The following is a 16,147-nucleotide window of genomic DNA, read 5'->3' on the forward strand; positions in this document are numbered from 1 at the left end:
CCCCTCCTCCTCCCCACCCCCATCCCCTCCTCCTCCTCCCCCTCCTCCGCGGCGCACGTGGGGCGGAGTTCTAGAACGTCGTGTAACCAATGCCGGTGACGTCACGCACCCCAGTGCGGCCCCCGCCTGCCCGCGCGCGCACACTCTGCCCCCCGCTGCCCGACCCACGGGGGCGGTGCGCGAACCCCGCGGATCGAGGAGCCCCGCCTCCGGGCGGGCCGAGCCAAGGGGAGCGCACCCCGACTTCCCTGGATCACATGGGCTGCGGGGGGCGGGTGGATCGGGGGAGGGGGAGGCGCGGGGAGCTCGCCGCGGCTCCTCACTGTGGCAGGGGAGAAGATGCCCCCCACCCCTCTAGTTCGGCCTCTCCATTCAAGTTCCCCGGACCCGGCCGCCTGGATCCCGGGATGGCAACAGCCGCCTGCCCGGCTCTGCGCCCTTTTTCCAGCCACCGCGCAGAAATTTAGGTCAAGGACGTCGGGATCAAATCCAAACCCTGGCGCTCCTCGGGCAGCCGCCGAGACCCCCCAGGATCGTGGGGCTTCAGGATTGCGGAGGCTCTCCCGCACAAACACCAGCCACAAGTTTTATTTTCCTTTCGCGCTGGAAGTTATCTCTGGCTCTCGCTCCGCACCGGCACGTCTTGCGCGGCTCCCCGCCCTTCCCCGGCAGAGGTACGAATCCTTGCCCGGGAAAGGTTATTTTGGAACTTTGAGGAAACTGTCGCGATTCCAGTGGTGAGAAAATACCGAAGAAAGGGTTTCCGCGTTAATCATAAGGCGCTTTAAAAATATAATAACGTAGGGTTATAGAGGTCAAGGTCAAATGATCGGAGTTCAAATCAAATTTTTTTATATAGTGAGAAATAATTTGGGAGCATCTCTGGGAGGGCCGGGAAGGATGGTTATTTCAGGAAACCCCTCTCCAACCCGTTTGTTATATATATATGTTATTGTTTCTATGCCGAGGTAGTAAAATGCATGAGATGTGAATAGCCCAAGCTCCCCACCATCTGGGCATGTAGCTGAGGGTGGCAGAAGGCTTCAAACACACACCCCCGCCACTTCGGGAGCAGTGTGATGCGGCACAGGTCCTGGCACACAGTAGGTGCTTAATAAATGCTGACTTTTATCCTTTCCCGCGCTGAAAATTCCTAAAAGACAATTTTGTAGCTTCCCAAAAACATCGCCCACTTCTCCAGCGGATTTCAGGCCGGCTAAATTCAGGCTGGATTCAATCTGTGGGGTATTTAAAACAAGAAGGATATAATTATCCTTATTGTTTTTAATTATTACAATAAATTGAGTTAATGTGGCTTAAGGGGGCAACATCATTGAGTATTTGTGGTTCATCAAATACTCAAATTAATGTTAAGCATGAATTGATGCCCAATTAACACTTTTCCACTAATTTTCATAGGATTAGGCTACAGTGGAATACACTCAACACCAAAACTGTACCAAATCCACTGTGGGTCTTTGAAAAATGGACTATTTGGAAAATACCAACATCAGCCAAACCCATGAGTGACCAGGCTCTTAATCTCCCTGTCTCCTAAATTGGGATAATTCTTCCTTGACAGCATTGATAGGGTGAGGGGAGGGTTTGAAATGAACACATTTAAAAGTCCCTTTTTCATTGAAAGCCTATATGGGTTGTACTTGTTACCATATGATTTTTAGAAGGCACTTTAAAACTTTAAACCAGAAGCCCAAGCATTTTCCAGTTCACTCCAAGCTGCTTCCCAAATCATCTGGGGTCCCATGTGTTGATGAGCCAGTTGTTATTATGGTAATTGTTTATTATGACTATTCTCAATAACAAAATGCAGACAACAGAGCTAATGGGATTTTGTGGGGGATTTTTACACTAGAACCACAGATCATCAGAGGTGGAAAGGCCTTTCCTGATCCACCCCCCTCATTTTACTTCAGGGGCCCAGAGGAACCAAGTTTACCAGGCTACACCCTACCCACCACCTGTCAGTTCCTTAGAGGAGCTCTGGCCATCAGTCCCATGCCCTTTGGCTCTGCTGCATGCGTATTTATTCTGCCCTTAACAAGGTGAGAGTGGGGTGCCCTTGTTGCCTGTTGTAGACGTACACAAGCTGAACTGAATTAAATTGCAGGAGCTAGCCCTGCAGTTACAAAGAGGAAGTTAGATCTTAAATCATCAATACTGCATTGTTTTTATTTATTTATTTTTAACTTATATGCAGTAACATTTACTCTTCTTGGTCTATAAGTCCGAGTTTTGACAAATGCATGGAGTCTAGTCACCATCACCATAAAGAGGTTACAGGAAGAGTCTGATTGTCCAAAAAATTCACTCTTGCTGCTCTTAGTTTATTATCGTTATGCATTTCTCCTCCAGCTCACTCACTTAATGTAGCCCCTGGGTCAGGAGAATTCCAGGAGCACATCAGTCCTCCACCCTCTTAAAGTTTCAACAGCCCATGACACTGTTGGACACTCCACTCTTTGTAACTCACTCTTCCCTTGGCATCCTTGATGCCCACGTCCTCCTGCCTTTCCTCCTACCTTTCCTGCCTTTCCTCCTCTCTTTGCCCTGACTCCTCCTCCTCTGCCTGTCCTTTAAATAGTGGTGTTCATTCTCTCCCCTAACTACACACCCTCTCTGGATGAGATCCTCTGCAGGATGGGTTAAATACCACCTACGTTCTGATGCCACTCAAATTAAAATCTCCAGCCTGCTCTCCCCACAGAACTCCAGGCTCTGGTTAATTTCCTATTCATCATTTCCACTTAGCCTTCCTAAAGTTACCCCAAACTCCACATTTCCAAAACCACATGCACGTTTCCCCTAAACCTGAACCTCTTTTAAAGTTTTCTCGATGAACAAAGCCCCGGCCATCTTAGAGACAAGGTTGACCCCTCTCCAGGTTGACACCTTCCCATGTGCAATCCATCGTGAAGCTCTGTTGGTTTCACTTCCTCAATGTCTCTCAAATTCACCTTTCCTGCTACTGCATCTCAGATCTCCCACTGGAGCCCCTGCAGTAACCGCCTAAACGCTCTTCCCACACTCATTCTTACTCCACTAATATGCCTGGAAAGCATTCCCTGACCTCTCTGACCAGGTTGAATCCCCCTCGGTATGCACTGTTATTCTGCCAGAATGCCCTCTGTGTACCCTGCCTTGTGTGATCATTTGCTTTGTTGCTTATCTCTTCCACGAAGCCATAAGCTCCTGTCCATTTCTGCTCTCCAAGTATTAGCACAGTGCCTTTTGGTGCATGGTTAACACTAAGCAAATATTTGTTGAACGAATGAAAGGATGAATGAATGAATGAATGAATGAAAGTCAACATCTAACTTCATTGTAGGCATTTTTGTATCCATGTCCATAAGTCAAATAGGCTGCAGTTTTCCCTTCTCATATTGCCCTTCTCTGGTTATACTGGCCTCAAAAAATGAACTGGTTCCTTCTTTTTCCATTTTCTTGAACAGTGTGTATAAAATTGGAATTATGTGTTCCTTGACTGTTTGGTAGAACTTGCCAGTAAAATGTCTGGCTTTGGGATAAACATTTCCTAGGTTGATTTTTAACTACTGATTCCATTTCTTTGATGGCTATGGATGTCTTTAGGTTTTATATTCTTCCGAACTCAATTTTTACTCATTATATTTTTCAGGGAAATTGTCCATACCAGCTAGGTTTTCAAATTTATTAACAAAATGCTGTTCATAGTTTTCTCTTAATATATTCTAATCTCTGCTGCATCTATCCATACCCTTCATTTTTTTTCATTCCAAATATTAATATATATGTATCTTCTCTTTTCTGGATCAGTTGTGTCAGAGATCTCCCTATTTTTATCTAGTGTTTCTTTCTACTTTCTACTAGTGTTTTCAAAGAATCAACTTTCAATTTGGTTAATACTATTTTTTTGTTTCATTAATTTTCACTTTTATATACTATTATATATTTTATGTTCTTATGTATAAGAATATATACCATATATAAAATATAATCTAATCAGTTGTCCCCAACCTTTTTCTTTCCACGGTAGGGGTGGGGCGGGGAGGGATATGGTTCAGGGGCTAATGCAGTAATGCGAGCAATGGGAGCCGCAGTTGAAGCTTTGCTAGCTCACCCGCTCACCTCCTGCTGTGTAGCCGGGTTCCTAACAGGCTTCGGACCACTAGCAGTCCGCGGCCCAGGGTCTGGGGACTCCTGATCTAATTGTGTATTGGTAATATATCATGTTATTTTCTTTGTTCTGTTCTCTGGATTTATTTTGTTGGCTTAAAAAGATTCTTGATGGCTTAAGTAATTAATTTTCACACTTCTGTTTTCTTTTTTTTTTTTTAACATTTAAGGCTACAGATTTCACTCCAAGTGCCACTCAAACTACATTCCACAAAATATGTAGAATTTTTATTACCATCCCAGGCAAAGAATGTTTAGATTTCGAGTATGATTTCTTCTTTGCCTCAGTACACGTGTATTTTTACATTTCTAAACACAAGTTTTTGTTTTGGTTTTTAGTTATTTATGTCTAACTTAATTAAGGTCAGAGAGGTGGTCTGTATGAAGCACATTCTTTATTATTTGTTGAGATTTGCTTTGGTAAATAGTTTTTGTAAATACTCCATGTGGTTTTGAAAAGAATGTGTGTATCTTATTTGTTGTATAGCATTCTGTATGAGTCTGTTAAATCAAGCTTGTTAACTATATTATCCAGATTTTCTTTAGCCTTACTAATGTCTATCACTTTTTATAGTGGTACATTAAAATCTCCTTATATGACTGAATTTGCCAATATCTACCGTAAATCTCTCAAATTTTGCTCTCTATATTTTCAAAGTATGCAGTAAGGTACATCAAAAAGGGCTATGAAAATCTCATACTATGACTGCATTTTTTTATTTTTTAACATGTTATTTCTCATTTTGCTTTATTTATTTTGAAGCTGTGTAATTAGGTGCATACAAGCTTAGATTTACTGTTTTCCTAGTGAATCGTTTCTTTAATATATGCACAGATGATCTTTAACCCTAGTGCTTTTTGCTTTAAAGTCTACTTTGCCTGCAATAAATATAACTACTCTCACTTCTAGCTGGCATTTGTCTGGCCTATCTTTTTCCATCCTTTTACTTTCAACCTTTCTATGTCTTTGATTTTTAGGTAAGTCTCTTATAAACAGCATGTACCTGGATCTTATTCATTTATTTATTGGGTTGACTAGTAAGTTTAGTCCATTTACATTTAATGTAATTGCCGATATTTTTAATGAAACTTAGGGGCACAAAACTATATTAATCACAATCTCTGGCCTAAACATACTATCATCATTAGGTATATCCATGTCCTTATTTTATTTTATTTTTTGATATTATGAACACTTGTAAACCTACTATTCAACTAGAGAACTAAAACAGTAACAGTGACTTACAACTACTTATGTGCTCCTCCTCTATCTGTTCCCCCACCTGAAGAAACCACCAGTCTCAATCTTGTATTTATTCTTCTTCTTTGCTTTTTAAAAAGTTTTATCAAATTTTTATCATATACTCGGTTTAAAATTTTACGAAAATTTTCTGAGGCCTATATTTCTTACTCAACATGGTATTACTAAGATTCAACTAGACTGTTGCCTCTGGCTGTAGTTCATTATTTTCCACAGTTGTATAAAATTCCATTTCATGACTGTCCCACAAATTAGTTTGTCCATTCTCCTGTCACAGGCCTTTGAGTTGTTCCAATTTTTTGCTGTTACAAGCAGCGGTGATAGGTAGTCTTATCTTCGGGTGTATGCAGGCAGAATTTTCTCTTTGGAGTGATTACTGCATCATGAGATAGGTAAATGTAAAACTTTACAAAATAATGCTAAGCTGTTTTCCAAAGTTGCTCTTCCAATTTGTACTCCCACTAGCAAGGTATAAGACAGCCTGTTGATCTACTGATTTCTGACATTTGGAACTGATGTCTCATTTTCTTCTGCTTTCTCTAAGTTTTTTGTTTACTTCCTTTCTTTTCTTCTATTGAACTGATCAAGAATTCTTTTTTCCCTTTTCCTCTTTAACTAATTTAGGAGTTGTAAGATATATTTCTATTCCTTTAGTGATTACTTTACAATTCTTAACATGTACACTTAATCCAGCCTCCCTGAAACTCTACAATAAACAGAGAATTATTCAACTTCAATGACATCCTCCCTTTTACATGTTATTATTGCTTCTTATTTTAGACACCTGTTTTTATACCCCTAAATTTAATCACTACTGTCATTTTAGTTTTATACAGTCATTGTTTCGATCTGCCCATGTTTACCAATTTGTTCACCTTCGTTTCTAGCATGTTTTTCTCCCTTTCTTCTAGGTACCAGCCCTTTCCCTTGAAACATATCCTTTAGTAGTTTTTTTTTTAGGGAGGTTATGTGAGTGACGTGCTTTCTCTATTAGTATAAAATTGTCTTATTTCACTCTTATCCTTGAATGATGATTTCTCTGGGTGTAAAATTCTAGATTGAAAGTTATTTTATCCTCAGCACTTTTATGAATATGTCATGTCTTCTTGTTTCCTATTTACTGTTGAGACATTTGCTGTCAGTCTAAATGTCATTCCTTTGTAGGTAATCTGTTCTTTCTTTCTGGTTTTAAGATATTTTTCTCTCGTCTTTGACTTCCTGCATTCTTACCATGCCGTGTTCAGGTGTGAATTTCTTTTATTTACATGGGTCAAGATTCATTGCATATCCAAAATCTCAGGATGCATGTTTTTGATCAAACCTGGAAAACTGTCAGCAGTTGTCTGTGTAAATCCTGTCTTCCTTACACCCTCTCTATTCTCACCTTCTGGTGCTCATATTAGGTGCACAATGCACCTTCTCTTTCTATGCAACATAGCCTGAACTTTTCTCAGACTTTCTATTACTTTGACTCTCTGTGCTGCTTCCTGGGCATTTTCTTCAGATCCATTTGCTATTTTTTCTTCAGCTGTGTCTAATCTGCTGTGTAACTCATCCACTGAGCTTTTCATTTCAATGACTATATGTGTCATTTCTAGAAGTTCTGTTTAGTTATCTTTCAAATCTACCCTTTTCTATAGTGTTATGTTATTTTCTCATGGTTCCAAATGTTCTTTTATGTCTTCAATAATTTTTTAACTTACTTATTTTATAGTCTGTCTGATAGTTCTGTTATCTGAGGTTCTTGGGACTCTTGTATCTACTACATCTTGGTTATGGTGGATTGTATCCATGTATGTTTTGTAGTTTGGTGTTGGGTCAGTATTTTTATCTTTTTTTTTCCACTTTAGGGTTCCTGGACCATAGAGGAAGGGTAAATTTCAGTCCCAGATTTACATGAGACTGGGCTGTAGTCCCAAATTCTCAGTGAAGACTTTTTTCTCCACTTTCAACTTATGCCAAGACAAATTTTCTTGTCTCCCTGTGCCACTAGGGAGATTTTTTCCGGTGAATTATTTCTATAATGATTCATCCCTTTCAAGGTCCCACATTTATTCGGGGATCTCAGTTCCATCTCCCCACTTTACTGGACTCAAACCACAGTCTTCTTTCCATTTTGATGCTCAAACTTCAGCCTTTCAAGGCCAAGAAACCTGCCTGAGACCAGCTCCGCCTCCTCCTTCTTGCTCACCATGCTGTCATCTTTCTCTTGCTTCTGGCACTGGAGGCCTTTCCTTGCTGTCCCATGAGCTCATTTCAATGGGTGTTTATTGCATCTTGACCAATATTTATACATGGTTTATATTTATAAACCAGTATTTATAGTGGGAAGATTTTCAAGTTATTTAGTCTGCCATATTGACAGAAATGGAAACTCACTTCCATTTAATTTTTACTATCTTCCATTTCAAATGCATTTTTTCTTAGAATACTGTGGCATCTAGGATTTCTGAATAATTTTTCTTCTGAATAATCTTTTACGGGTGAGGCAGCATTGGAATTATCTCAAATGAGGCAAACATTGGTCAGTGTGACTATTCATTATCATCACCTGGGAACTTTAAAAAATACTGATGCTTGCTTCCACCCACAAGATTCTTGATTTAATTATTCTGGGGGACAGTGTGGGCAGTGATCTTTTTTAAAACTTCTCAACTGATTCTAATGTGCCACCAAGGTTGAACATGACTATTGGAAAACATACTGATAAAAACAACCAGACCATAATGATCCCTAGGCCCTTTCACAGAATGTCTGATTTATTTTGCCTGAGGGGAGCCCCAGACATCTAAAATTTCCCTGATGATTGTAGCAAGGGTCCAGAACTGATGATTTACCTGGGTACATCCAGTCAGAAGGGAGGAGTTAAAATAACGTTAGGGGGCTTCCCTGGTGGCGCAGTGGTTGAGAGTCCGCTTGCCGATGCAGGGGACACGGGTTCGTGCCCCGGTCCGGGAAGATCCCACCTTCCGCGGAGCGGCTGGGCCCGTGAGCCATGGCCGCTGAGCCTGCGCGTCCGGAGCCTGTGCTCCGCAACGGGAGAGGCCACAGCAGTGAGAGGCCCGCGTACTGCAAAAAAAAAAAATAAATAAATAAATAAATAAATAAATAAATAAATAAATAATAAAAATAAAATTAAATAATAACGTTAGAGCTGGAAGCATGAGCAATAATCTAGTCCAGCGGTTCCTAGTGTCTGCACACCCGTCCATTGGACTCCTGGGGAGCTTTTTAATTTTACAGATTCCTGGAGGTTGTGACCTGGTAGATTTAATGGAAGGCCAGAGAGTCTTTTATTCCCCAGAGGACTGTGATGGCCAACTAAGTTTGGAAACCACTCAGCTAGCCCGTCTTGTTTTACAGAGGAGGAAACCAGCCCAGAGAGAAGTGTTGTTTTTTTTTTTCTCAAGGTCGCAGAGCTGATTAAGAAGAAAGCTGACTCCTACCTTCCAGTCTTGTGTCCATTTCATCCATTTCCAACATAAAGTCTCCTGCTGCTTTTAGAAGATCTTGGCCAGTTTAAAAAGGCAGATCCTGAATTTGTGGGCAGTGATTTCAGGAATGTGGGGTCTTCTGGTTTGTTTGGTGTGTGGATGGCACAACAGAGAGGAAATAAAACAGTCTGCTGCCTTGCATGTAGGGTCTTATAGTAGCCAGGTGACCTTGAGCGGACAAGCCACCCTCATCTGTAAACGGGGTCATGGTGGTTTTAAAGTATCTCCGCACATTCTTTAGTCCTCCTGTAAGAGGTGGAGTTTAATTCCCCTCACCCTGAATGTGGTCTGTACTTAGTCACTGGCTTCTAATGAATAGAATGTGGGGGAAATGATGGCGGTTGAATTCCGAGGCTGGATCAGAAAAGGCACGTGCGCTCCGCCTGGCTCACTCTCTCTGATCACTCCAGGGGAAGCCGGCTTTCATGCCGTCAAGGTGCACAAGTAGCCTGCTAGAGAGGCCCACGTGGAGAAGAATTGCAGTTTCCTGTCAGTAATCTGCCCGGATTGTGAGACATCTTAACGGTGCATCTGCCAGCCCCAGCCATGCCTTCAGACGACAGCTACCCCAGCTCACATCTCAACAACTTCCCGAGAGACCTGGAGCCAGAACCTCCCAGCTAAGCCGCTCCCAATTCCTGACCCTCAGATACTGGGTGAGACATTAAATACTTGTTTGAAGCTACTACGTTTGGGGCTAATTTGCTGCACAGAACAGGTGATTAATACAGAGATACTTCAAAATGCACGAAAACAGAACTGCTTACTTCATAGGTTTGGAGCAGGATTCCTACACTAACAGTTCTGGAGTGCTTTCGTTGGACTCGAGCCAAATGAACTGCATATTAGATATAAAGTAGTGATTGCCTATTATTAATGTTATCAGATTGCAACATATTTCAATTACCTACAGTGCTCTTTCTGGAGCATCGCTTTGCTCATCTGCTTATCCCCACTGCACACTTATAAAAGGTCGCTGTTAAGATAGAAGAGTATACGTATGATTTAAATGTCTTGACTCAGTTACTAACAACCGTGAGCACGTTTTCAAATTGGAAAAGCAAGATCCACTTAAACTGTGTCTTTTTCGCTAAAGGCTCTTTGTTTACTTCTTGGTATTGCATTTTACCGGCAGGCCAAGCGCCTTCTCTGATTGAAGAGTCCGTTCACTTTATCTGTCTCGGTAGCCTCGCAAGCCTTACTGTTCAGAACAGACATGGCAGACTTTGCACCAAAAAAACAAACCGTATTTTTAACCAGAAAATCTTTAATAAAATGAATTTTTATTCATGAAAATTCCACCAAGCATAAATTCCTTGTCTAAAAGTAATGGGCCCTTTGTATTTCCCTTAAATAAATAAATAGCTTCTTCCCTCAAGAACTGACTTCTGAGCATGCTCTTAAATTCAGGGCTAGTTTGTTTTCTTCCAGGAAATAAAAAATAAGCATGTGTGTACAGATCCTAAGTCAGTCCTTCTAGAAATGTATAATATGGGAAAGCCAAGATGGTTTCTAACAGTCATGACTGGAGGTATACAGTATCTGGAAAAGACATGAAAAAAGGCAGAGGGTGTGAGGCTGAGAGAAAGTGAAATTATATTTTTCGAACACTCTTTACTGATCTAACACACAAATATCTGTAATTTATTTACTCCTAACATTGTTTGATATATTTAGAGACATAAAGTTTTCCTTCATTTAAATGATGGAGAAAATACATTTTGTTTCATTATTTCTTTTCCAAACTGGGGATGGAAATGCAAAAAGCTCCCTAATGGGGCGGGGGGCGGGGGGGGGGGGGTGTTTAGCCAAAAATTTTCCTTTTTTCCTTTCCATTTCCACATTGAACACAGCTAGACACCTAGTGTGTGGTTGCAGAGTGTTGCTGTCTTTTGTTCCCTCTGTCTTCTTCTGTCCTTATCTCCAACTCAGAATTACCACGCCAACCAGGGCAAACGCTCCCTACATGCCTAGCTGAATGAGAACAGGTCACACTCGTAATGAATCAATATCATTAATTGAGTGACCACAGCAGAGGATCATTCTAGCTATCGTGGGGACAGGGACTGAAAATCTTTATTCTTCAAAAGTTGCAGGAAGTGGACGGTAGCTTGCGATTGGGTGTGAGGCTGGCTCCAGTCCCTCTGGGTGACAGCATCCTGCAGGCAGCACCTTCTGCCAGCCTGGTGAGCCCCCTCCCCAGCCACGGCGCTCTTATTTAAATGTGGGTACGGTTGGCACAAGAGAGAAGCCTCAGGAATTAACAAGAAAGTCGCCATTCTCATTAAAAAATATCCAGGGCTGGGACTTCCCAGGTGGCGCAGTGGTTAAGACTCCATGCTCCCAACGCAGGGGGCCTGGCTTCAATCCCTGGTCAGGGAACTAGATCCCACATGCATGCCACAACTAAGAGTTTGCACGCCACAACTAAGGAGCCCGCCTGCCACAACTACTAGATATCCCTGGTCAGGGAACTAGATCCCACATGCATGCCACAACTAAGAGTTTGCACGCCACAACTAAGGAGCCCGCCTGCCACAACTAAGACCCTGCACAGCCAAATAAATAAATAAAATAAATCCAGGCCTGCTCTCCCACGTACCTTAAAGCTATTGAACTGCTGTTCGTCATTCTGTCATCATTATTCTTATACACGTGGGTAAATATTTTACTAAACGGCTTCACTGCTTGGCAGTGACAGAGTCCTTTGCCTCCTAGCCCTGGCCGGCGCCCAGCGCTGCCTGGGAGGGTAGGAGGGCAATGGGCTCCTTGAACACTCAGTGGTGTTAATGAAGTAGCAGCCCTCTCCACCTGGAAACCATTTTCTCCTCCAGCCTCTTGGGCTTAATCTTCCATTTCTTCTTTTTTTTAATCAGTTACCAACTTAGTCTTAATGAAGGGTGCGGGGGCGGCCCCCAAAGAAAACAGCTATGCCTTTTAACTCCACCTGGAAATGGGTGACACGGTGCCACCGTCACCTTCCCTTCCACCTGTGTCTCCACGTGGAAACTTGCTCTAGCCCCTCTGTGAGCTGCCTTGCCAAACAGAAATTCTAAATGTCATAGGTGGAAATATGCAGGGACCCTCCAACCAGGCTGGCTCACGTGCTCTACAGGTTACGTCAGAGAACGCCAGGCATTCTCATCGTCATTTCCACCACCAAGCCTCATGGCCCCATCAGCTTTCCAGTTTGCCAGCCTCATGTTCATAGCCCAGGCCCACAAACCCACCCATTAATTTGGACCAACGTTGGGTCCACTTCTTCAAAATTCTTAGCTTTTTACCATTACACAGTATTGGAAGTGGCCAAAGCACCAATAAGTAGCATGGCTGTAGTGTCATATCCCATCCCATCTTTGAGTCTTCAGGAGGCCACCGGGACAAGAGATCTATTTCTGTGGCAGAAATTCCAACTTTGGAGGACCGTGGGTATGACGCCCTCTACTGGTGGATGCAGGGAACGCCTGCTTGCACCCCTGCGTTCCGGTTCCCTCTACTGGCTGAGGAAAAAGCAGCTCTCTCTCCCTTCTGGGCCCAGATTCCAAAGTTCAAGGCCCTGCTCTCAAATTCTGAGACCCAAGTCCCACAAATCTAGACGTTTCCTGAAGTGGAAACCAAGACTCACCACAATAGCCCGCACTGCGATTTCTACAATTACCAACCGGCTAATTCCAAGTGGCTGAAAAACTAATGAAGGGAGTGGGGGAAGCACTGTCATCTCTGAAGCGGACATTCAAGCAGGTTGAAATCAGAGCTATGTAACCAAACACAATACTGACACACATACAGAGACAGAGAGAAGAAAAAAGATTAGATAAAAGACTAGACGTGAGGACAGTAGAGGACAGTCCACAGAGCTGAGTTAGACACTCACGCTAAAAAGAATACTGCTTGGAGAGGGCAGAAGAAATAAAAGCATGGCTGTGCCCATGGGTGGGAGGAACAAGAGGCTCTGCGTATAAACAGCATCAGAACAAGATGAAGAAGGGACTGTAATCTCAGAGGAGAAGGGATGAGCCTAAGCATTCTCTGAAGCAAGTCTGAAAATGAATTTCATCACCATCCTCTTGCTTTTGCGGATTCCGGAGATTCCCTCGACGGTGGCTGGACACGCCTCTGGGTTCTGAACCGGCCCCCAAGACCTCGGCACCTCCTCAGCAGATCCCACACGAGAAAGAAAGGCAAGACCTGGTTTTGTATCTTCTAGTTTGGGTCATAGATAATCACGAGCATTCCAAAAATCAGTTGCCCAAGCGGCTGACGGGGAGGCCTGGCTTGACAGAAGACGTTCACGAGGAAGACCCGGGGGGTTAGCTGATCACAAGCTTGATGCAAACCTACAGCGCAAGGAGGCTGTTGAGAACCCTAATGCAATCTTCTGCTCTATTAATAGAACAGCAGAGTGTGAGGAGGGAAGCAATAATCCCAGCGCGTGCTGCCGGGTCAGGCCACATGCAGTTTTATGCTCAGTCCTGCAGGCTGTCTTTTAAAAGAGACACTGGCAAATTCAAGCCTGTTCAGAAGAGCATGAAAAAGATCGGACACCGGTATCTAGACAGCATCAAGATTAGTTTGACAGTCCTTTTACGATTGGCAATATCAGAAGGATGATTGTGCTGAAGATACAGAATCTCAGTAGCTGACACCAAGAATCACGTTTTCAATGTTTACTTAAATTCCCTGATATTTGGGGGGGGTCCTCTCACAATATAATGGGGATAAGACTCCACCCAGTCTACCTGCAAGTGTAGCTTGAAGGATAGAGTCTGCCTAGTTGGGCTGGTGTGTCCTGAGCATCTACCTACTGCCAGCTCTGTGCCAGGCCCTGGGGCACCAAGAGGAGCTTGAAGTCTAGTTGACAGAGAGGCCCATACACAGGTACTTTGCATAGAATGTGACTGATGGTGAAAGACACATGCATTGATTTGAAATGAGATGCAGTTTATTTCTTATAGGGAAAGAGTGATGAGAGAGAAACACAGAATCTGTGGCATATGTATTTGCAATCGCTGGCAGTCAGGGAGGAGAGGCCATTAGTAGAAAAGATTAGAACCAGGCAAGTTCAGAGTCAGGAAAGACAATCGAAGGATCTCGACTGTGTCAGATGCCGTCAAGAAGTCCAGGAGGAGGGGGAGGAAAGCTCCAGACCACTCCCTAGATGTGGACGTGAGGGGTTCACCCTTAGTGGTCAAGAGACACATTCCAGGAAAATGCTGGAGACAGAGACAGACTTCATTTAGGGAGTTTGAGGAAGGTTGCATTTATCGGACACCTATTATATGCCTAACATGGTGCTATGAGTTATGGAAGTTCAAAAAGCATTTGGAGGGCTTCCCTGGTGGCGCAGTGGTTGAGAGTCCGCCTGCCGATGCAGGGGACGCTGGTTCGCGCCCCGGTCCGGGAGGATCCCACATGCCGCGGAGCGGCTGGGCCCGTGAGCCGTGGCAGCTGAGCCTGCGCGTCCAAAGCCTGTGCTCTGCAAAAAAAAAAAAAAAAAAAAAAAGCATTTGGAGTTCACTTCAGTGTTGGTTGGTAAGTTAAGACTAACACCTATAGGTCCTTTAGGGAATAGTGGAAGATTATTGTATGAATTGCTCAACTGGGTGAGACCCACAGATGGGGGTTTAAGTTGTTGGGCGTCAGCCTGTTGGTTGACCTAGGGGGATGTTCCTTACACTGATGGTGCCAGAAGAAAAAAGAATGGTATCAGTGTGCTCCAAAGATGGTCAGCCTGATCCTCGCCTTCCTCTTCTCCTCGCCTCTTGGCAAGTTTCCCTTCCCAGAAGTGTTCAGAAACACGATTCTTGTCCTGATATCCCTTGGGTTTGCTTCCTTTTTGTTATTTACCCGTGAAATTAATATTACTCTTTACCCTGCACACATTCTCAATCCAAGGCGTGTTTTTTTCATCAGTGGGTTTGTGTTTGGTTGATTAGTTATTCATGTATAATGTAAGATGACAAGAGCTGTGATACAGAGAAATGATTGTGGTGAGTGCAGGCATACAAGCTCTGTGGTTGGCTTCTTTTCCTCTTTTTTTTCTTTTTTTTTTTTTTTGGTGGGTGTGGGTGGGTAGGCAGGTTAGTAAGGCATTTGGATTACTTGCAGATGGTTGAAATTCTCCTCTTACCAAACTGGTGACTGAAGCAAAATAGAGGGAATTAAAATAAATGGCCTTTGCTGCACATACCCTCAGCCTCCTTGAGCAATCGTGAGCTCCTCATGGACCTCTGCATCTGTCCTGTGCAATCGCTCAAGTCACTTGACTTCTCTAGACTTAAGTTTCTCCATCTGTTTCACATCCAATGTATCTTTTGTATGTTGGCTTCCTTCATAGGTTACATTTTTGCAAAGGGAATCCGAGTTATAGGCTAGCTCTTCCTCTGACTTGCCCCATGGGACTTCCCAGGACATGTTCCCTCACAGTAGCCAGCGAGGTCATTGCAAATCAGATCGCTCCAACGGCTTCTCACTTGTACTCAACCCTTTTGGTGTAGCCTAAAAAGCCCTGAATGATCTGATCTTGGCCTGCTTTTCCAACCTATATCATGCCACTATCTCTCAAACAAAATGAATAATTTCCCTCCTCGGGCCTTTTACATGTGCTGTTCTTTCTCTCCTCACTATATGGATATCTCCTTATTACTTTTCAAATCTTAGTTCAAACACCACCTCCTCAAAAATACCTTTTCTCATCAACCTCTCTAAAGTTGCCTCCCCATCTACTGCTTTCTAGTTCATTGCCTTAAATTTCCTGCTGGGAGCTCAGCTGAGGGCCTCAGTTATCTTCTATTTGGGTTTTTCCATGTGGCAGCATGGGCTTCCTAATAACATGGGAGCTGAATTCTAAGAGGGAAGAAGCAGAAACACCAAAATCTAAAATATTCTCCACCTATTCCCAAATAATTTTCTAGCACATTATCCTACGTTATCTCTTTTCTCACTCTCTGAAATTATTGTGGTAATTTATGTTTCCTTGCTAATTGCCTGCTCTCTCCCCAGATCTATAAGGATATAAAATCCATGAGATGGGCTTCCCTGGTGGCTCAGTGGTTGAGAGTCCGCCTGCCGATGCAGGGGATGCGGGTTCGTGCCCCGGTGCGGGAGGATCCCACATGACGCGGAGCAGCTGGGCCCGTGAGCCATGGCGGCTGAGCCTGCGCGTCCGGAGCCTGCGCTCCGCAACGGGAGAGGCCACAACAGTGAGAGGCCCGCGTAC

At 43.4% G+C, this 16,147-nt stretch overlaps 1 long non-coding RNA gene across 1 annotated transcript; it reads left to right on the forward strand.

Moving 5' to 3' along the window:
- The first annotated feature begins 129 nt into the window (after positions 1-129).
- Positions 130-16,141, forward strand: LOC114485107 (uncharacterized). Its single transcript, XR_003678585.2, has 3 exons — positions 130-674; positions 9,339-9,584; positions 15,931-16,141. It is a non-coding gene; the product is annotated as an uncharacterized lncRNA (long non-coding RNA).
- The last annotated feature ends 6 nt before the right edge of the window (positions 16,142-16,147 follow it).

This window comes from Physeter macrocephalus, unplaced genomic scaffold, assembly GCF_002837175.3.
Source record: "Physeter macrocephalus isolate SW-GA unplaced genomic scaffold, ASM283717v5 random_718, whole genome shotgun sequence".
NCBI classification, from domain to species: Eukaryota; Metazoa; Chordata; class Mammalia; order Artiodactyla; family Physeteridae; genus Physeter; species Physeter macrocephalus.